The 22,204-nt window shown below is 40.4% G+C and overlaps 1 protein-coding gene across 12 annotated transcripts in view; it reads left to right on the forward strand.

The window, feature by feature from the left end:
• The window catches only part of TINAG (tubulointerstitial nephritis antigen), a 132,262-nt gene that overhangs the window by 104,037 nt on the left and 6,021 nt on the right, over nucleotides 1–22,204 (forward strand). For 10 of the 12 annotated variants that reach the window (XR_006014129.1, XR_006014130.1, XR_006014135.1 and 7 more), the window contains 4 exons: nucleotides 4,108–4,227; nucleotides 7,220–7,311; nucleotides 7,705–7,973; nucleotides 9,139–9,356. The gene's annotated coding sequence lies outside the window, so the exon portion shown is untranslated. The remainder of the gene's footprint in view (nucleotides 1–4,107; nucleotides 4,228–7,219; nucleotides 7,312–7,704; nucleotides 7,974–9,138; nucleotides 9,357–22,204) is intronic. The other 2 variants (XR_006014132.1, XR_006014134.1) reach the window with 2 other exon arrangements.

Genomic DNA, 22,204 nt, shown 5'->3' on the forward strand with positions numbered 1-22,204 from the left:
AAGTTTGGGTATGATTTATCAGGTTTTAGCAGGACATCTAGTAGTAAGTGCACTGGAATCATAACCACCAAACTCATGGCTCTCCAGCATGGGATAACTTCTAGAGAAAGAGCAAATGCCTCATGCCATATGGCAGTGTATTGAGTTTGTGCAGCCAGGTTTGGATGGCGAGTGGGCTACAGGGGTGGCTTCTGTGAGATGCTGCCAGAAGCTTCCTCCATGGCCAGCAGAACCAATCCCAGCTGGCTCCAAGATGGACATGCTGCTGGCCAAGGCTGGGCCAATCAGAAATGATGGTTATGCCTCTGTGATAACATAGTTAAGAAGAGAAATAAAGCGATTGTGGAGTTGTAATTGCAGCCAGAGAAGAGCGGAGTGAGAATATGTGAGAGGAACAGCTCTGCAGACACCAAGGCTGCTGGAAAAGGAGATGGAGGAGATGCTGCAGGTGCTGGAGCAGAGATTCCCCTGCAGCCCGTGGTGCAGACCATGGTGAGGCAGCTGTGACCCTGAAACCCATGGGCATGCAGAGATCCAGCCCATGGAAGAACCCCATGCCAGAGCAGGTAGATGCCTGAAAGGAGGCTGTGATCCAGCCTGTGCTGGAGCAGGTTTCCTGGTAGGACTTGTGACCCGTGCTGGAGCAGTCTGTGCCTGGAGGACTTCACCCTGCGGAGGAGTGATCCGTGTTGGAGCAGTTTGTGGAGAACTGTCTCTCGTGGGATGGATTCACATTGGAGAAGTTCATGGAGAGTTATTTCCCATGGGAGGGACCCCACTTTGGAGTAGGGGAAGGACTCCTCTCCCTGAGCAGTGGCAGAAACAACCTGTGGTGAACTGACCATAACCCCCATTCACATCTCCCTGCACTGCTGGGGGAGGCAGTAGAGACGGGAAGGAGGGAGGAGTGGGGGTAAGGTATTTTTAAGGTCTTATTTTACTTCTCTTTATTCTGCTCTGATTTTGTTAGTAATAAATTCAATTAATACCTCTAATTTGAGTCTGTTTTGATCATGACAGTATTTGATGAGTGATCTTTCCTGGTACTTATGAACTCATGAACCCTTCATTATATTTTCACTCTCCTGTCCAGCTGCAGAGGGGAGTGATAGATAGTTTTACAAGCCAGAGGAGCACAGCCCTCTCTGGTGCTAGGTACTAGCTGTGAAATAAGGATAGCCAAAAATTCAGCACGAGTTTTCCCTTGCACTTTGGAGTTGGGGCAGGGAAACAAAAAAAACCTGACCCAAGATTTTTCCTTTTCTGAGGACAGAAGGGCATATCTATTGTTAAAAGCTTCGATATGATGTACAAGCAGACTCTAAAAGTACCAAAACAGCATGCAGGTTTAAAATCCTGACCTGCAGGCACCAAGTTTGCTTGTATTCACTAGGGTTTGAACATTCTAGCTTTTGTTTGATTTAAATCACTTCAGGAAGTACTTTAAAGACAGAAATAATAATTAGGCATAAAATTTATTAAAAATTAGTGGGAATCATTCTCCTTCTTTCTATCTGAATATTTTGAATCTTCCCTTTTTTTGGTGTATCCATAATAGTATGTTAAAACTTTACGCTGAAGAACAGCATAAGAACACTAGAAATGGTAGCAAAAATAGAATTGAAGTACCTCTTCAAATCTGAACTAAGCTCAAACTTCAGTTACATGACACATGCAATATTTGTTTAATAAATTTAATGTACTAATGTACAAATGAAATCCTTCCACTGTATTATTATTAATAAATACAGAATGAATTATGTCAAAAAGAATCGCTGATAACTAACTTTTAATTACTTTATGTGACCATTTTCTGATAGAAGAGGTTCTGAGCTAATTTGCATGTGTGCTTAAATATTCAAGGAAAATCAACAGCTAACTAGATGCATCTGGATTTTAGTACATAGTTTAAAGGCCTTCAGGAAATATCCTTTGCCTCTGGAGAAAAAAAACCTGACTTGTATTGTTTGATTAACTGACATAAACACAAAGGAATTTTAGGTGCAGAAAGGATAATGCAAGTCACTTGACAGTGAAAAGATAAAATTATCAGCATAAAGCTGTATCCCTCCTATTCACTGAACTCTCTTCGTGGTTTGACCTGCTTTCCTCTGCTCTTTTTAAAAACTGTGCTTTCCAGCCAGATATAATATTTGAAACCAGCATCAGTAAGACACTACAGGCTTAAGTTTTCAAATGCAAAGGTGTTTTTCTTAGTATTGAGCTTATGACAGCTTGTGCAAGTATATTAATGACCATGGGTAACAAAACAAACAACGCTTCCCATAAAGAACCTAATTAATACACAAAACATAACAAATTACAAGAAACCAAAGTGTCAAGTTAAATAGTTTTAACATTAAATTCTTCTCTTTTTTCCTTGATTATAGGCTATGTGAGGCACCTAAGCTCCTTCCATGATCAAGAGAGAGGAAAGAGGATCTGAGAGGTGCACATAGTACATGACATTAATCATCTTCTGGAAGTGTCTTTGAGGCAATGTCACTTAGGTTGGAAGTTTAACTGTTAGATGGCTGCAATGAGTTCAAATTAATCCCACACTACTAAATAGGCTGTGTACAGAAATTCCCGTGGAGTTTCAGTGACAAGACTTAGTCTACTCCAATACAGACTAAGCTCCACATGGCTATTATAATTAGTGTAAGGGATGCTTGAAGTCAGGTCTGACGTCTCAAAAAGACTTAAGCACATAGGAGCCTCACCTGAATGCCAAATAGGTTTGGGTAGAGTAAGTCTTTACCTGTGCAAAGTGCATCCAACAGGGAAGCACTACTGAAGGTACTCACTAGCAGTGCCCAGGGACTCAAACACATCATTCAACAGGAATGTAGGAGTCTTCAACTGCTGTCACAGTGGAGTAGCATTTCTCTAAAATAGTGAAGGATGGCTGGCACTTAAATCCTGCCCTAACCTGGGCCTTAGATCCCTGGGGCAACAGCTGGCCACTGGGCTTTCCACCTGAACCAGAGCTGGACTTGCTGCTGCACATGAATGAAAATTGATACTACTGATTGGAGCTTCATTGGCTTCTCTTCATGTATCATGTTGCTTCAAGCTTGTTTTTGTCTTTAGGTCTATGGATATTTTAATAATAAATAATTCTAATAAGAGCTAAATAAGTTCTGATACTGATGAGACTGAATTCAGTTTTTTACTGTCTTATGTTCTCCCTTGTATTGGCAGATAAAACAGAACTTAACATGAAGTGTTGACCTTACTCTAAATATCTGAATGTGCAAGAATAAGGAAATAATGCTTTTGAATTTGAATATTATAATTTCTTGGCAGGTTAGTAACCATAAGGTCTGTAATTAACACCTCCTCTCCTTCAGTAGCATGGGACTCTGCTGACTTCTTTCATCAAAAGGTTTTCGTGCTTGTTATTTGGCACTTGCTGTTTTGTGTCACCACAGAATTAAAAGTACTCAGAGCATTACTTCTTCCACATGTATTGGTAGAAATGAACATTAAACATATTGCAAAGTAGTTTCCTTTATTTTTTTTAGCTGTCCAAAGTAGTTAAAATGATGCAATTTGAGCTAGTTCCAGCAGTTATTTCTCAGGTTGGTCGGTTTTTTTTCAAAGAGACAACCTACTGAAATTGGTGGACATATGAGGAAGAGGTCCTTCAGCTTTGGGATGCACAATCTCCATGTAGGACACTCTTAATGTCTCTTAATATCCTTAATAAATTCAATAAAAATCCAGCAATATTCATCCACTTCAAGTGTATGTAATTGAAAATGCAACTTTCTTTCCCCCTTTATACAAATTTTGGAACTAAGAAAGATGAATGAGGGGGTCAAAGGAACTCTTCATAAATTCAGATTACTCTCTTTAACAATATTGAAAGGTTATGATTGGGTTAGCCCTTTAAATTGTTATTATCCACTTCTACCATCATACCCACGAGGGCAACAGGAATCTTAGTTAAAATATCATCTCAGTTACATGCATAAATGTCATCTTTTCTCATTTCATTCATCTCTCCAGGAAACAGCTGGTTGATACCTGCTGGCCATACACGTAACTCTGATGCTGCTCCTTGAATTTCCACTACCTCTGCTGTAATTCTGCTTTATTCAGTTGTAGCCATTCTGATGAGAAGAAAACTCTCATCTTAACTGAGCATGGTGCTGAAGAGACAGCCCTGTCATGCACATGGTGCAACAGCTCTAGATTCTTCTCTTCGTCCCATTCCCAATGGTGAGTATTGCTGACCACTTAAAAATTGACAGCCACTAAATATTTTTTGACCTTTGATCAAGGAAGGAGAAATCATGTAATGGAATGACATGATTGACTAAGTGACCTTATTCTGATATCAAAAACGGAATATGAAGGATGCTGTTACTTTTCCTCTTCAAAAAGAAATTGTATGAAAAGCAGAGCCCATAGGCCCAAAGTCTGGTTCTCAGCAGTCTGATTATCAGTGGCCTGATTGTCATGTGCGTAGTTTTGATCCAAGCTATAAAGAGGATAGTACCAATCTGGGTGGTTGTCAAGCTGCATAGAAATATTTCATTCTTTACACTAAGATACATGCCAAAGTTGCTACATGATTTTTATTTACTCATTGTGAACAGGATCTTCTTCTGCTGATCATCAATTCGTGGGTGCAAGCTCCAAGAAAAGCTTGCGTTTTCCTTTCTTTTTGCTGTGAATTTTAAATAGGAACACTACATTTATGCAGAAATTACTGTTTATATGATTTTTCTTCATATATATAGGAACATATATGTTCTCAAAAATACCCATCATCTTGGTTGCACCTTGGATTTATGAAATACTTGAAGATATTATGGCTGAAGGTGGTGTAACTGACTGATATTCAGCCAGTGTAAAGGCAATGTTGACAAAAATGAGGCAAAAAGTCACATGTTCTGTACAGACTCTAATAAGAATCATGTCTTTGCATGGTCTTAAAGAGGAGAAGAGAAAGTGTGGAAGCAGCCCAGGCTTTTGACTTTCTCTCCTAGGGGGATGATTAGGGCATTTGCAGGACCAAGTGCAGCCTGAGACAGAAAAACCCCCACAACCTTGTTTTCTGGAGGGATGGAATAACCCACTTGCCAGATGCTGTCAGCCGTGAAAATGTGGGTTTTCTCAATTCATACCCATCCTTCTTGTACCTGCCTTAAGAACAGGGGTGTGGGTTTTATTTCCACTCAAGCAGTACTGATGAATCCCTCTATCCTCTCGTTCTCTTTTCTGTAGTCACAAGACTCTTGCACACAGCTTCAAGGACAAGCAACAGGGCAGCCTCTCTTTCAGGCTGCTATAACATTATACTGAGGTCCTGGCTATACTCTTCTCTGCTTTTCATCTTATATCCTTAATGATTTTGTAGTCTTGGGGATTCCTTGTCCAGCTTCTTCCAACTTGGTAAAATGCAAGCAGACCTGCTCCACCAAAAGCTTAATGGGAATCCCTGTGATCACATAGATCTATATAAAAAAATGGGGTCTGACGTGGTCCTTAGGGAAAGTGGAGTAGCACAGCTTGCCACAGCTGAACTTGCTTCTCTTATCCAAACAGCCCAGATCTGTCCAGGCTGTATAATGGAAATAATCCCTGGCTCATTCAGTTCCTCAGATTTTCCTGGGCATTGTCTGATTGTTGCTACAGCCTAAAGACTAGCCCTGCCTTGCCTGGAGGACTTCTGGGAACAAACTGATATGGATGATAGGAACAGTGCTGAGCTGGTGTCCCAGCCACCTGTTATTTTTAGCAGTTTTCACATGCCTTTGACTCTCCTGCATGTCCTTTGCTCTCTTTTGCCTCCAGGCTGGCCATACTATTAGGTGCTTCAATGCCTTTGTGAAAGGATATGTGCAGAGGAGATATATCTGTGATTTTATTATTTTAAAACTCTAATTTTTTTTTTTATTCTTCCTATTTATCTTGTAAGCCATTTAGTTTAGTCCTGTTGTTTCTCACAAACTAAGATTCATTAGTTGCCTCCAAGATATTGTGACAAATAGTGAACTGTCCATCCCTACTCACTTCCTCCAAATCTCTGCTGTTTGTGATTTTCTGGATCTTTATCACAGTCTTTTTGTTGCCTTCTGCCAATGAGTTTTAATCTTTTTAGTAACTCTTCAAGGTCTCTCACATCTTCAGATATTATTGTTACCCTTTTGATTTATATTGTTAATATAGATGGTCAGGATTGTACTGATTCTTTAAAATGTGTGGGAACCTTCACAAACTGACAGAAAATAATGAAATTTCTGTTTTGCTCTCAGTTCTTAATAGCCCTGAAAATCAGCTTAACTGTTTTTGATATTTATCAAGGACTTGACCATCCTCCACTTAACCTCTAGAATATAATCACTTTTTAATTATTTCTATTCTGTATTTTTGTACATGGGAGCTGTGAAGCGATGTTCTATTTTGATCTCTTTTTTTTTCTTTTTTTTTTAGTTCAATTGGGATCTTTAGTTATCACTTGCTTGGATGCTTCTTGCAGCTGATAGTATTTGGTGTTTCAGGAAAGGTTGTTTATTGTAGTACTTTGAGAAATAGTCACAGCATGTCCTGAAGGACCCTACTTAGCAAAGAACAAAATTCAGATTTCCCTGCTTAGATCCACAATTCTGGGAAATAATACTTGAGCATTATTTGAAATGGTTTAATTATTTGACTTTGCTATCTTTTCAAATCCTCAAGTGGACCAGTGAAATGATTTTCAAAGTGAACTGCCTATATTTTCTTGTAGCGTCAGTCCATCACATATTAAAGACTGAAACCTAACATGCACTAATTTTCCTCTTTTTTTAGTAACTCTTATCTCCTCCTTTCATATTTTAATGTATTAAATTGTAACTTTTTTTCTTTCCCTATGTATGCAAATGTCACACTTCCTGTCAAGAGCTGAAAATATTTCACAGTGGATAGTGAAGAAAGGAAAGCCTGCAGCAAATCTTTTGGGTGGCTTGCTTTGCCTCTCACGTGTTTGCAAAGAACTGTACAATATCCAAAGGAGAGAAATTACCCCTTGAATTGTATTTATTAGATATATTTTGGTAACAATTACTCTTAAATCTACCTGTGTATTTTCTTCATTTTTATAAATGCTGTTGATGTGTATATGGTATGTATCACAATTGATAATTATGAATTTTAATGGCTGTTCAGTTCCTTAACTTTCAGCATTTCTGCAAGAGCAGAATGCTGTATTCACAATCTCTTGCAGGTACAGCACACCAGGATAGCTTGATTTGCCACTGTAATGGTTCAGATGAGAGCAGGATGGAAGGAACTAAATTGTGAAGATAGATGTCACAGGTAAGCCCAAACGTGTTGATGCTCAAACCTGATCTGCTTATATTAAAACTTTGATTTTAATTTCCAAGGCTTACATCCTGTAGGGCCAGAAAGATAAGGAGGTTGATTGTTTTGAATATAGTCTGGGTGATATCAAAGTTGTAAGAAACAAAATTTGTGTCTATATCATAACAGAGATGGAGATTTACTTATTTCAAGTGTAAGTTGTCAACTTATGCCCTAAGCCAGCCAGGTGGGGAGCTTTTGAAGGATCTACCTTAGGTCTTCTCTGCTTACACAACAGATCCTCTTAAGAGATGCGATGGCTTCCCTAATGCCCATCACTTCAAAACTCAGATCGAGTAACTGCTCATTTGAATCGTGAATTAATAGAGGTCACTTTGCCTTTCCCAGTACAAGAAGATCCTGCTGCAAAAAGGGATAATGAGTAAAGCACTGTTGTCCTGAGCATGCTTTTAAAGAAAGAAGAGGAACACAGAGAAAATGAGGACCTGTGAGCGGCAGTAGCTCTAAGAGGGATGGCTAAGTGGAGTCCTTTCTGCCAGACTACCTCTTCAAATCAGAGGGTTACCATTTAATGTTCCTAAGTGTTCCTCAGCAATAGCTTTCTGCTGGAAATTTGCCCCAGCTTACTTGGAAGGATTTGTGACTCTGAGATTGAGGTAACCTGGGATTCATTCATTGGGTTTTTGCAAGACTGGGCCCTTATTTTTCTTTTTCTTTTTGGCTAAATGCTATCTTCACTGGTAACAGCTTCCACTGGATGAAGTTCACAGGAAGAAGTTGTTTTCTCAGTATCTAAGTGATACTGAGACCAGCATGCTAATCTCCTTTAATAAAATTTTATTTTCATAGACAATGAAACTATGTAGATAAAATTATCTTGCTTGCTTCTGTTCAGAATCTTTGTACACAATAGCTGCAATCCGATTGGAATTCCTAATCTGCAGGATTCACTTTTCTAAAAACTTTTAAGATAAGCCCTAATAGACAGATTTTACACACACATGCACACATACACACACACATACACACACACACACACATATATATATATATAAGCACTAGATGCATAAGTACTAATTTCCACTCTGCCTCATCCCAAGTTCCCTAAAAAGGGACTTATTTATGTGATTGCTGTAGCAGGATCAAAAGCCATCCATATGTGAGGCGGCTGGTGTGGGGTCTGTAGCTCAGACCCAGGAAGCTGTGACTGGTCCGGAGAGATGGTCCCATGAGGAACCGTCTTCCCAGGGCCCGGTGTCTTCCCTCAGCTGTAGCTGGAGTGCCTGTGCAGAGAGGCTGTCAGCTCTTTACTGATTCTCAGCTCGTGATTTCAGCTCTTGCTCTGCGAGGCAATCTCCAGGCCAGACCAGGAGGAGAGAGACGAGAGACCCATAGAGCAGTTCCGCATGGGGCAGCTTTATTAGTCCGCACCCCACGAAGGGGAGGCCAGGGACGAGCTCTCTCTGCCCTCGCAGGGGCAGAGGGCTAGATCTTATAGGGATACAGGGGGTGGGTGTCAGAGGGTAAAAGCCAATGGGTTACAAAGGATCTGCGTAGGGTCTCCCAGAGGATTCTGGGTCTGCCTTCTTCTCACCATAACTGAAAGTGGTTGCCTTTCCAGCGGAGTTCTGCTGGGAGGTTATGCAATCTCCTTATCTCAGCAGATGTCCCTCCAGGGCAGAGGCTGGGCATACCCCACACATATGTGCTTCCAGTCCAGTGCAGCAGCAGCTTTCAGAAGCCAGTATGTGGCTTTGGGGTACAGGGAAATGTGGCTCTGGTAGCCCTGTCTAAAACATCCTCCTGTCTTCCCTGGTCCAGACCAGCTCCTCTGGTGCCACTCATCCCAGTGGACTTGGAACAGCAGTGTCCTGCTGCTGCTTTGGTCTCAAAGTGGATTACCCTGACCTTGCCAAGAGGTCCCAGAGGCCCAGGAAGATGGTTTGAGTTTAATGGGAACTGCTAGGAGAACAGGAAGGGGGAGCACTGCTCTTATGCCCTAGAAGAGCACAAAAGGAGGAAGCTGATGAGTTAAAGAGGTAAGAAAGCATTTCCTGCCTTTGCCTCTCCCCCAGACATAACCATAGTCTTCCACAGAGATCTCTCTCTGAAACTATACAGACTCCTCTCTTCTACCCAGACATTTGGAGGTGCCTGGACCTTTCCGACACCTGTCTCTTGCTCAGCATCCCACACAGGTCCTCTGCCATCCTGCTTTTACAAGAGCAATCTGCTGCGTCAGTTCTCCCTCTCTTCACCCAACACTGCTCAAATCATCTCTCTCCCAGCCCTCTCTTTGACCACCCACATACAAGTGTGGTCCTTTCAGTGCCCCTCCTTCCTCTAGTTCTGCTACCATCTCTAAACAAATTAGTAACAATTGGAGATTTAGCCATTTTCAAACTAGGAAGTGACTTTGTAGGATATACATGCAACATCTAACTGTAACCATCCTTCATATTATTTACAAACAAATTTTAAACAGTATTTTTGTTTTGTTTCATAAATACTAGCCTAGACATCATTTTTGTACTCCATTCAGAAAAGGCCTCATGCAAATGTAAAGTGACTAAAAAGAGGAGAAAAGTGTGATATAAATTGAGCGGTACATGCTGTTGGGGTCCCTCCCCTGCCATGGAGCCCTGGGAGAGGGGCCCTGAGGGCGCAGACACGGGGTTTCCCTGACCCTGCTCAGCTTCATTCCCCATTGGTTGGTTTGTGTTCCCTGATAACGCCAAGGACCCTCGGGTCCCGTGACTGGGGAGTTCCTGAGCTGAGCCCCGGCCATGCGGCTGGAGAAATAAACATCTCTGAAACATCTACCACGAATCTGTCCATATATACTTCGTTTCCACGGGACTCCTGGTTTGATATATGCTTGTTGCAGTAATCCCCGCTGCGACAAACTGGTGGAGAATGCAGGCAAGATACCGATCCCTGAGGAAAATTCGTGAGTAAAATAACCACTCTTGACCTCTCTCTTCTCATCTTGGTTTGGATATTCTTTCTGGACTATGGAAGAATCGTGGGAAATGGGGCTCTCTGAGCCACAGAAAGAAATGTACCTAGAAGTTAAAGGAATCCTTGAACAACAAAACAAAAAAGTAATGGAACCAGGAGATCTAGAACTTTTTTTTAAATGGCTTTTCAAAAATTTCTCCTATATTTCTCGAGACTTACTTTTTGATATTGAACCTCCTGGATCTTGTCTGGGGTGTTTTTGGGACGAGATCTTGTGGGAGATGAAAGATCAAACAGAACATGTATTAGTGATTGAACCCTTGCGTGGATCCATGGTAGTCAGTGAAGCTATTCAGGAGCATTTATATGGTCCTATTAAAGCAAAGGATGGCCATAGTCCCGCGGCCGAGACCGTGCAGCCGCCATCCCGGGAGCATGTGACTGCAGCCGTGCCGGCGGAGGTGCCTGCGCTGGATGCGCCCGGCCCCCTCGGGAGCGCGCCCCTTATCGCAGACCCCATCCCTGCCTCGGGGTCCCTGGCCACACGGCCACGAGTGAGGGAGCGATGCCGCAGGCGCCGCGGGTGCCGTGGGCCACGAGCAGCCAGGAACCGGGCATCAGCGTGGCAGGCTGCTCTGAGCACACGGCTCGGAGAGCCCTGCGGAGGGAGAAGCGGCAATTTCCACAGCGACACGAGAAGCCGCGCAGCGCAGCGCCGAGCCGAAACGGGGCCGCTCTCAAAGCATCGTGGAGTTGGCGGAGCGGAACCACTCACAGGGCACAGAGCCAGAGCCAGCGGCGATGGCAATGCAGGGCCACACAGAGCCCAGACACGCGCCGGACCAGCGCCACTCGGAGAGTGCGGAGCAGCCGCAACGCGGGGGCCCGGCCAAGACGTCGGAGTTGGCGAGGCGGCGGCCACGCGGGACCGGCACCCACGACGAACACGCAAGCACGTGATAGGAGGAGTTGTAGCCACGAAAGTCACAGGAACTGTGAAATGGTACAATGTCAAAAACAACTATGGGTTTATAACACGAGATGATACAGGGGAAGATTTATTCATCCATAGAACTGCCATTAAAAGAAATAACCCTAAAAATTACCTGCAAAGTGTAGGAGATGGAGAAGTTGTGCAGTTTGATATAGTGCAAGGAAAGAAGGGTTTACAAGCAGCGAATGTTACTGGGCCTGGAAGTATTCCAGTCAAAGGCAGCCATTATGCACAAAATTATAAACAATATCCATCCCAGCAACTTCCCTACCCACAGCCTACTTCCCCCTTTTACCCTATACCCAATATGAACCCTTTCCTAAGTTTACCCTATCCCCAGTTTATTCCTAATCCGTTTTTCACCCCATGGCTTCCCTATACAATTCCATTTCCCTACAATTCCTCTCCGATGCCGAGGGGGGGATGAAAAGAGGGAGGGAAGAAATTAAACCCTCTCCTGCCTCAGTTTCCCCACAAAGCATGCCCGGAGAGTCTTGTCTCCCTTCTGTCAGCCCTAAGATGTTCCACAGAATCTGATTGGACATTTAAAGACTCAGGAGGGTGGCTTGTTTTGTCTTGAAACTGTTCTTGTTATGTTTATCCAGTTGTTTTCATTCTCCTTTTATTAAAATAAAACGGGTGAGATGTTGGGGTCCCTCCCCTGCCATGTAGCCCTGGGAGAGGGGCCCTGAGGGCGCAGACACGGGGATTCCCTGACCCTGCTCAGCTTCATTCCCCATTGGTTGGTTTGTGTTCCCTGATAACGCCAAGGACCCTCGGGTCCCGTGACTGGGGAGTTCCTGAGCTGAGCCCCGGCCATGTGGCTGGAGAAATAAACATCTCTGAAACATCTACCACGAATCTGTCCATATATACTTCGTTTCCACGGGACTCCTGGTTTGAAATATGCTTGTTGCAGTAATCCCCGCTGCGACAACATGCAAAGAAATACTCTTACAGATGAAAAACTTAGTGTTACATTATTTTTCTGTTGAACCAGCAACTAAACATAAAGTCAGTTTAAACTAATTATAATTGAATTTCATATGTGATGCAGTTGTCAATGAAAAAATAGCATGCATCAGAGGGATGCAACTATTTTTTTTCTTCCATCTCTCCTTCCCTGTCTTTGGGGCATTTTAAAAACAGACATATTTTTCCTTCACGACTCAGAACCTATTGATTTTTCAAGTTACCTATGGAATTCTGCCTTGTGAGGTGCCAGATGAACAGGGGAAATCACAAAATGTGATAGGAGTCCCTATGGAGCTTACTCTAATTAACTGTGTGTCCATGAAGGATCTCCAGGAGTGGAGAAAGGCACTTGTTAAATAAGGCAACAGTTTCTATGGAAATGGAAAATGACCACTCTTTGAAACTTACTTAAAAAAGCCCCCCAAAACCAGTTAGGCTGATTGTGTGAATTAAGTTAAATTTGGTAGATCTTTCCAGACTGAAAACTTGATGACTTTCTACACTAATAATCACTGGCAGTGCTGTTAGTCAAATTCTTTTAATCTGTTTGGGCAGCTTTATTAGCTTAGCTTGGAAAAGAGAAGTGGATCACTCTAGTCTGCTCGTGCACATGACCACGATCACCTAATCACATTTAGACATCTTGCTGTCTTTTTGCATCTAGTGCTGTTTAGTTGTAATTTGAGTTATTTTTTATTTTGGATGTCTATTGATGAATAAAAATCTTCTTAACAGCAGGCTTCTTTGCAAACTGCAATTTTACTGCAATACACAACATATTCTGTAACAGTTGTGAAAACATTCAGGAGTCAACTGGCCAAAAAGTCTTCTTTCAAATGTCAGTGTCCTACCTGAAAGTTATGAGTCCTTTGCAAAATTTAGGTCACTGAGCACTCAAAATCAAGCTCCAAATACAAAACAGTCTGAAATCATGGATGGATCTGATTTTTTGCAATAGTAGCAGAAAAGCATGTTTGAAATTCTGCAAGACATATGCTAGGATGAATGGAAATCAATGAGTTCTTAAGCAAAAAACCCAGAGAAAGTATAAATATTAAATATTTTATATTCAATTTAAACTGTATCTTTTCTACTGAAAGAATTAAATAAAAAATCTTTCTAAAATAAATTTAATTATTTTGGCCTTTGGGAGTAAGTAGCTAAGCATAAAGCCTTGAACTTTGATCTCACTTTGATGTGTTCTTTCAGCTTAGAATAAATTTCTAGCTTCAATGAAATAGGATATAATTCCTGCTCCCTTCAATGGGCTGGGACATTGTCTGTGAGAGAGAAGAACTAAATCCTCTAGTTCTGCCAGACTGGTAAAGCACTATGTTTTTTCTATCATGAAAGAAAATAATAAGTCAGAAAGACCCTACTCTCTTCTTCAGAAATAGATTAATCTAGCATCCAGCACCCTTGAGAGCAGCAGCCTTGTTGCAGAAATGACACAAAAATGCCAGGCAGCTTGGATTCACCATGACTTTCAGAACATGGTTCTCTGGAATGACTTCACATAGTTCTGGCTACGTTAAAATATTGGAGACAGTGGATATAAATGAAAAGATGAAAAACAAACCAAACAAAAAAAACCTCATTCAAATTTCATTTGTCACTGCAGCCTTATTAGATGATCTCCTGGTATTTGAGCAGCTCATGTTCAGAATCCTGCTGTGTAACACGTGTACAGCACAACTCATGCTTCCGCAGCATTTATTTTAATCAGAACTTGTGAAATGAAGCCCCACCTAAACTAGAAAACTGGATGAATGTTAATCTCTTGTTCACATATATTTTGCTGCAAAAAATTGACTCTGAACAAATGAACTCTGATTTGCAACAAACCTCTTACATATTGTAAAGAGGAAGAGAAAGAGAAAGAGAAATCAAGGAGTCGTCATTAGCGAATCTCCAGCGATACTGATCAGTGATAGTGAAAACAGTATATTTTACAACAATTACTGTATTTTGCTTCTGTCACAAGGTTTTGGTAATCATGCAAGTGAAAATAAATGTTTATTGAGTAGTTATTGAGATGATGAGTCTTTTGAGTCATAACCTTCAATTGGAGAGGATCTGGCATGGGAACAAGCTCTTTTATATCAATATAAATCTTTAGAAATTGATCAAGGGACTGTGGAAATAAAAAATAATGATCTATAGTATTTGAAAGACTGAATTATGTCACAAGAGAATGTCAGGCCTGAAAATCATGTATTAATTGTGAGTAAAATGACAAAATAAATGGATCTGAACCTGTATTAATAGATTGTATAATTAATTTGTTGATTAATTTGTTGATTTGATTGTATAATTAATACAAATCACCTAATATTAAGTATCTCTGTATTGAAAGCATATTCTCTCAAAGAACTAAGAAGAACACAGTTATTAATGCAACAGTGCTGGTTTATTTCACTTGAGCTTACGTTAAAACACCTTAATTTCATTGCTTGGTGTCTTGGGGTGACTTTATGATGTGTATCCTATATCGCTGCCCTATGCCCAGGAATTAATTTTTGTGCCTTTCTGTGTCTTTAAACTGAGCCTGAGAGGGGGAAGGAAAACTGAGCAAAACTTTTTCAAAGCAGTTTGCAGCTTGTTCAAGGTCACACAGAGATAGAGACTTTTTTCCCAGCTGCGGCAGGAGAGTGAGAGGGAAGGGAAGCACCCGGCTTGCTCTTCCTTTCCAGTCGGCTTTTGGCAGTTTTTTTTCCTCAGCTCTTTTTCCTTCAGAGAGTTGAACTTCTGTTTTCCTGGGACTTCATTTTTTTTCCTTTTCTCTCTGCTGGACTGTTTCAACATCAGAATACATTGGGAGGACTTTCCACCGAGGCTTTGGCCCCAGAGGTGGGCCCACCACCCCGTCTCAGCTCCAAGGAGGGGGAGAGAGAGATCTACGGAAGGACTCTGAAATTTTTCCAGGTTTCTCTCAGCAGGACAAGGGGTTTTATTATTTAGCATCATTATCTTTTTCCTGTGTGTTTGTTAAATAAATAGTTTTTCTCTCTTTCACTTTCCTTCGAGGAAAATTTATTTTTTCCCGAAGCTGGTGGGGGAGGGATGATTGTGCCTTCTCTCAGAGGATGTATTTCTAAATTTGGCCAAACTGAACAGGATAAAACAATTTGAAGCTGACAGGGTATATGTTGATTAGATACTTTGCTTGCTTATGTTGTAATTTTAAGGGAAAACTTAATTATGTTTTGGCAGGTTATTCCAAAAAACCTTTCTTGGCTAAAGATTAGTGAATACTTTTACCAGCATCCTCAGTGTGAACTTGTCAGCTCACTGTCTCTGTATAAGCAGGCTCATGGCCAGGATCTTTTATTCAGTATAGCATTATCAGATGCAGAGTCTTGGCAGTTTTTGACTACTAAACTGTGATAGTGTATGACTTAATTTTATTAAGTAATAATGAGAACATGTCACTTGGGAGCCAGGGTGAGCAGGTGTGTAGGGGAAATATGAGGCTGAATTGCCCCACCTGCAAGAGCAAACTGCAAGGATATCAAAGACAGGGCTTTGACCTGGCCACAAGGGCTTCAGTGGCACCCCCTGTCTTGGTCCTAAACCTCCTTATAAGCTCCTCTCTCCCTCTCTTCCCCCAGTGCTGGCAGAGTTTTGTGGACAAAAAAAATAAAATAACCACTTTTAATTTTAGGAGAGCAGGCTGTAGGTGTTGGGAACTGAACTGCTACAGACCACACCATTTGGAAACAGCTGTCTTCTTCATTGACTTGTACTAGTGATCAGTTAAACTTAGTGGCTGCAGGAAGCAGATCACTGTCAGACTCTTTGGCTATACATCTGCTGCTCAATATAATAGACAAGAAGCTGTCCTTTGGTCCTGCATGCAAATGGCACATCATGGCTTTGTCCTTAGAGCTAAACACTCTCCCTCAAGCCCAGAAAGTTCATGCATGCAGCAGGGAATACACTAGCAATTGTGTAGTGTGGGCAACCACACAGTAGTGCTTGATGTCATGCTCAGATCTAATACTCTTGGCTCTGGATGTTAACTGAGCAAAGCACATTAAGGTGATTAAAGACAGCTAAAATTCCATTTAGTGGACCAGTTAAAGGCATCATTGACACTCTTTGGAAACACATAGGCTGGTGGATACTTAAATAACAATCCATGACAACTGTAAATGATGAATGCTGGCTAGTCAGAAAATGGTCTTATTTCTGGCAATAGATGGCCTGGCTCTTAACAAAGCACAGTCAGTCACCTGTACCTGTGCACACCTGTCACCTGTACATGAAACGAGAAATCAGAAAGGGAGACAATGTTCTGTGTAAAATACTGACATTTTTCTGAAAAAGAGGAGACCCAAAAACTCACACCCATAAAGATGTTAATCTTTGCTTTAAGGCAGCAGATCCAGTCTTACAAGTTTTTAAGGCTAATGGAATATCCATGATAACAGGTTAAATCATGCATAGAATACAGGCCAAAGCTCATGGCTTTGTTGAGGAAACCCAGAGTTTACACATAGGGAAGTAGTTACATTGTGCAGAGAAATAAAATCACCCAGTCTTGACTGAATCTTGATCTTTGACACAAGACCAATGCTGACAGACAAAGATACTGCAGTCAGAAGCAGGTTGAGAGTCATGAGTAATTCGAAATCTGAGTTCCCTACAAAGAGTCAGAGCACCATGTTCTGCCTGAAACATCATCCAAACATGACCACTGCAACCCTGTGAGTCAGGGGGAAAGACACCAGGAGCACCATGGGAGCATGTGCCTCATGGTCAAAGAGGTCAAAGAGTGTGTGCCTCATGACAGCACTGTTGGCTCCCAGGAATTCCTCATGGGAGAGGTAGTTGCAAACAACTAAGAAAGTAGTTGGCATGAAATCAAATGGTGTATATTAATTTTAAACTGGGCATATGGACATGCCCGTTATATTAGAAATAGCAGGACCAGTACTAAAGGAAGAGATACAGTGACCGGAGGTTTCAGAACCTAATTCTTCCAAGTGTATTAACTAAATTGTATGTATTAACCACACCTTCCCCATTCCCTCCTCTCCCATGCATTATGACATATGACATACAGAACTGCCCATAAAATGCATAATAAAAAGGACTTGATCCTAAAAGGTTGAATTCTGCCTGTTACTATGTACAAGTACCCCTCTCTTGAGCAAAAACTGGATAAACAGGACTTTTTGAGCTATGAGGAGAGAATGTTCTAAACATACTCACAGGATAATTAATGTCCTTGCTATTATCTGTATTTTTTTTTTACCTAGTTTTTTTGAATCCTCCATTACCCTGACAACAGAGCGATGGCTGTGTATACTTAAAACTCACAGCTTAATGAGAAAAGTTCATTTCACGAAAGGTCTAAAGACCTAAATGCATACCTTTGCAAATGGGAAAGCTGTAATTATGGTACCATTGAAAAAAAAGAGAGACCAATACTGGATTAAATGGATGTGAAGGTATTGTTAAGTCATAGCTCTCATGAAAAGGTAATGAATAAAAATAAGAAAGAATTTGAGGAGCCATATAGGTAATAGGAAATCTCTCAATTGAGAGTTGATGGGAATGGAAGGAGTTTTATATAAAGGATTTATGTACATAATTCTGTACACTGTACCACTGAATTCAGACACATTCTGAACTGTATTAGACCTTGATCAGAAGAGGATCTGTAGAAGATCAATGACTTGCATTACAGTGATCAGTTTATCTCATGTTAGTGATCCCCTCCAGTCTGCAGCTCTGTATCCCAGTGGAGCTATAAGAGTCCATGGCATACATTTCTCCTGTCAGCATTCCTAGAGAGCACAAACATTGTGAACCTCTTTGAAGTCAACACAACTCTGCTGATTGACACAGAAAGAGAATTTAGGACCATGGTTCACCTCAGATTTGGGGTCATATCATCCCTAGTGCATTTCTGTACTTCTCTACAATGCTACTGTGTTAACCAGAGTATGAAAGAGAATAGTTAATCATAATTTTCCTGAGGCAGTAATAAGTTGGAGTTCTCACTGAGCAGTTCCTAATTCCCAGTGTTCAGTTTTCACATTCCTATAAAAGTTTGGAAAGGCTCCGTGCCACATTTTGATTGTGAAATGAAAGCTATGTTCCTATACTACACACAATGAGATCCGTGGATATTTTTCTGAAAGCACAGCAAGCAGAGAAGTTGAGACTGTAATTTCTGAGGATTAGCATCATGGGATGGCTTCCACCTGTGATGCCATGAAGATTTTTTGCCTTTTCTTTTATACCCGTTATACCTTTTTACAACTTCTGTATTCCTAGTGCTTTTGCCTACATTCTTGGACTTGTTTGTCAAGCTGAGAGACTAAACATTTTAGAAGCTTCGTAGCTAGGGATCAGTGTGCCCCAGACCCCAAGGTCCTCTCCAGAACACATTCTGCAAACTAAGATAGAACCATCCAGGGAAGGTTCCTTGGGGAGGGGGGCTCACTTGAGCCTCTCATTGGGGAATCTTGGATAGATATGCTAATTAGTGAGACCTATTGATCTTTTGGGGGGGACATTGTGGTGTGCATTTCAGTGCATTCGACCTGGATGTAGTGCACCTAAGGATCCTTAAAATAAATACCAAGGTAAAATCCCTTTTCCCCTTCTAAGAGTGTTTGAGTCTTGATTTTAAGACCAGGAAAAGGCATCACTTGGATAAAATATGTATCTATATCTGTACTCACACTTGTTTATTTGCAGATATAGTGAGAACTGGTTGAGCACCCTGTAGCATATCAATGAAAACTCTTTGCTCCTGCAAGCTAGAACTAGTAAGACACACCTTGAGTGGCATGAGAGACAAGTAGGCGAGCAACGTGCCTTTCACACATTAATATGCATGGCATATATTTGCATTTTGTTGAGCATAAGGTACATATGTCTTAAAGGTCAAGGTCCTGCTCAGGAGGCAAGTCTTATAATTTGGAAATACAGTTTTGGGTAAGGGACCATAATACAGACTACTCTTCATCTAATTGTCCTGAACGTGCTGGTTAATTACATGTGGGAAGAGCTTCCAAGTAATTTGAAGAGTATCATTAAGGAAAAACAGACAAAGTGAGGCACCCTGTGCCAACATTGCTAGAGCTGGCTCTTTCTTAAACACCTTCTACACACTTGATGCTGGCAGAGCCATTACAGCTTGCACATTCCACCCCTACTGGCAAGCTTCATCTCAGATTAACAGCAGTTGACAACAAGCCATATAATTTATAAAGGGTGTGAATGATCTCTCACTTAGTGTTTCTGCACAAACATTTAGAAAATACAACTTAATCTGTATTTGCAAAAAAATCATACCAGTATTCAGCTGTTCCTGGGGTCTACCACAATGCTATTTTCAGGTTCATAAAAATGGAATGGAGAGCTAATGCAAGAAAAAAAGAGCATTCCATCTTTAAATTGCATCCTTACCCTCCTGTTCCAACCTCACATTTAAGTTTTCTTTCTAAAATAGAGGCTTAATAGAAAAAGACAAGTTTTACAGAACCTCATACCCAATAGTTATTTCACTGCTTAAGATATGACCTAAACACAAATTAATATTACAAAAGTTTTTTTAATTCCATGATATTTTCAGAATAATGTGCATGATAGTTCTTTTTTTTTGTTGTTTTTTTCAAAGGTTCCTGTAACAGGATTCTGTCATTATGTGCTGCATTTTCTAAGATATCTGATAAGCCAGTTTTTAAATGGATTGAAATTGAGATCTAAAATATGATCTACTTTCTTATCAACTTTTTGATGTATTTTATTTGCTTCTCTTTTCCCCCCCACACACATCCAAACCCTTAGGCCATTCTTTTAAGTTATTAAATTAAATTATTCAAATAAGTTTTCCAAATATAGGACAATAATTTCTGGCAATTTTGAAAAGTAGTTGAACCAAAAGGGAAAGTTTTAGGGAAAGATAAGGCAAGAACTTGTCAGGAATATTCTTAGTCTCAGAAAAAAGTGTATTACATACAATGTTGATGTTGAAGGCCCATGCAATAGTACCTTTTCATGATTTTTATTTATTATAAGCATAAGCAACCTTAGGCTAATGGTATCACAAGCTTACCTTGAGCTACAAACTCAAGTATAATATGTGAGGCTGTTCATTCTCAAAAGATCAAAGAAATGTTTTAAATGTTTTGCTCAAATAGTTTGGTTTTTTTTTTTTTTTTTTTTTGATTGCTTGGTTGTTGGGTTTTTTTAAGTGAACAGTTGAAACTTGGAAAATAAACAGTTTAATCATAGAAAGCTTTATCTTAAAATTCAATATTACTTTGACAGAAGAAATTAATTAATTCTAAAATACCTTTTAAATGAAATACATTGTCATGAGAAACCTGACATATCTCAAGTACTTATCACAAGTAATCCTTCTGGGAAATCTTGATACTTTATAGGCATTAATTCATTATCTCTAGAACACTGTCTTTCAGCAAATATTGCCTCATCTCTAAACATGGGAAAATTGGTGTACAGCACAACTAGAACATCAAAATTATGGAAAAGTTGTGGTTGAGCTGTTAATAGCACCCTTGAGTCCCTGAAACAGAAGAAATTTTCCCCATCCTAATAGGGATTACAGTTATATTTTCTTTCTCCAGATGGCTCTTGGATACTGGTTGCATTCAGATTGGACAGTCAACTGGGTTTTTTCACTTTCAAAAAGTAAAAACCAGCTGGTTAACACTAAAGGAGGTCACAAACACCAGGAAAGTGAGAGCTACAGAAAGGAAAAAGATGAAATTCCCGTCAATTCCCACAGGGAGTTCACCTGGAGACTCTGTCCCAAGTCCTGCCATGCTAAGCCTTTCCAGAACCTGTATGATCACCATTAATGACTGTACAAAGTAAAACCACCAGGGATCTACATCTGCAGCAGGGATTGTCTTTCATGGTACTGCAAAAACATTGGGATCAACAAATTTTGCCCAGTGCCCCGTCTACTAACAAATGGATCCCTAATAAAATAGCATAAACAATTAACTTTACAACATGAAAGCTGTAGGCAAATTACAGGACAGGGACACTGATTAGAACTTGCATATTTTGTTTTCATTTTAGCCCATTCCATATTTTACCCATTTTTCTTATTTAGCCTTTACAGGTCTGGCTATGGAAAGTAAATGTAAAGTAACTCTCTAATTTATATGAATCAAACACTGAATGAGACACATAACAGAAAATATTTAAAATTATTAGGAAAATACTAATTGGGAAAGAACAGAAGATCCTATGAAAACATTAGGTGCTTTATCCTACATTATGCTCGAGTCAAGAAGGGTTTATAAACATAAAATGAGTCAGTAAACTGCTCTCATATAATGAGGAATGGAGGTGGTTGCTTAGATAATCTAACATTTGTAGAGATAATCAGAAGACATTATTTTCCCCTGTACACAGTAAATATTTTTCATCTCTATACAGATTCAGTATGCAAATATCGCTTTAAAACTATCCTGTTTCTTTTATTCTCCTTATTAGATATCTATCTATATTTATTTTAAACCTCTTGTTTGGCCTTTTTTAAAATGAGCATGAGAATTGCTTTTGTTTCACAAATCCATACATATTAAATAGTTAGATAATCCAAATTACACTCTAGTGGAATAGTTTTGAACTATGTATGGCTACCTTGCCTTCTGAAATATAGGAAGTAGCAATCATCATAGCAATGATGAAAATCTTGAACCAAATGAGTAAGTGAGTAGACATAAGCTACTTGTAAAGATTCTCTCCCAAAAGCAGGAGGGGAACCTCAGAGTGGCCTTCCCACTGAATTCTCTTTAGGCATTGCTCATATGTGTAATCTGAGCAAGAAAACATTTTTTAAAGTCTTCCCTGTCTTCACATCAATAACAGAAGCCTGGGGAGGGAGGGGGCTGTTCCGTTAAGTACAACGCCAATTTTTGGCATCTCTGATGTAACTCAAATGAAACTTGAGCAAGG

Source organism: Corvus kubaryi, unplaced genomic scaffold, assembly GCF_017639235.1.
Source record: "Corvus kubaryi isolate FWS band 111438036 unplaced genomic scaffold, C.kubaryi_AGA036_p1.0 split3-73, whole genome shotgun sequence".
Lineage (NCBI taxonomy): Eukaryota > Metazoa > Chordata > Aves > Passeriformes > Corvidae > Corvus > Corvus kubaryi.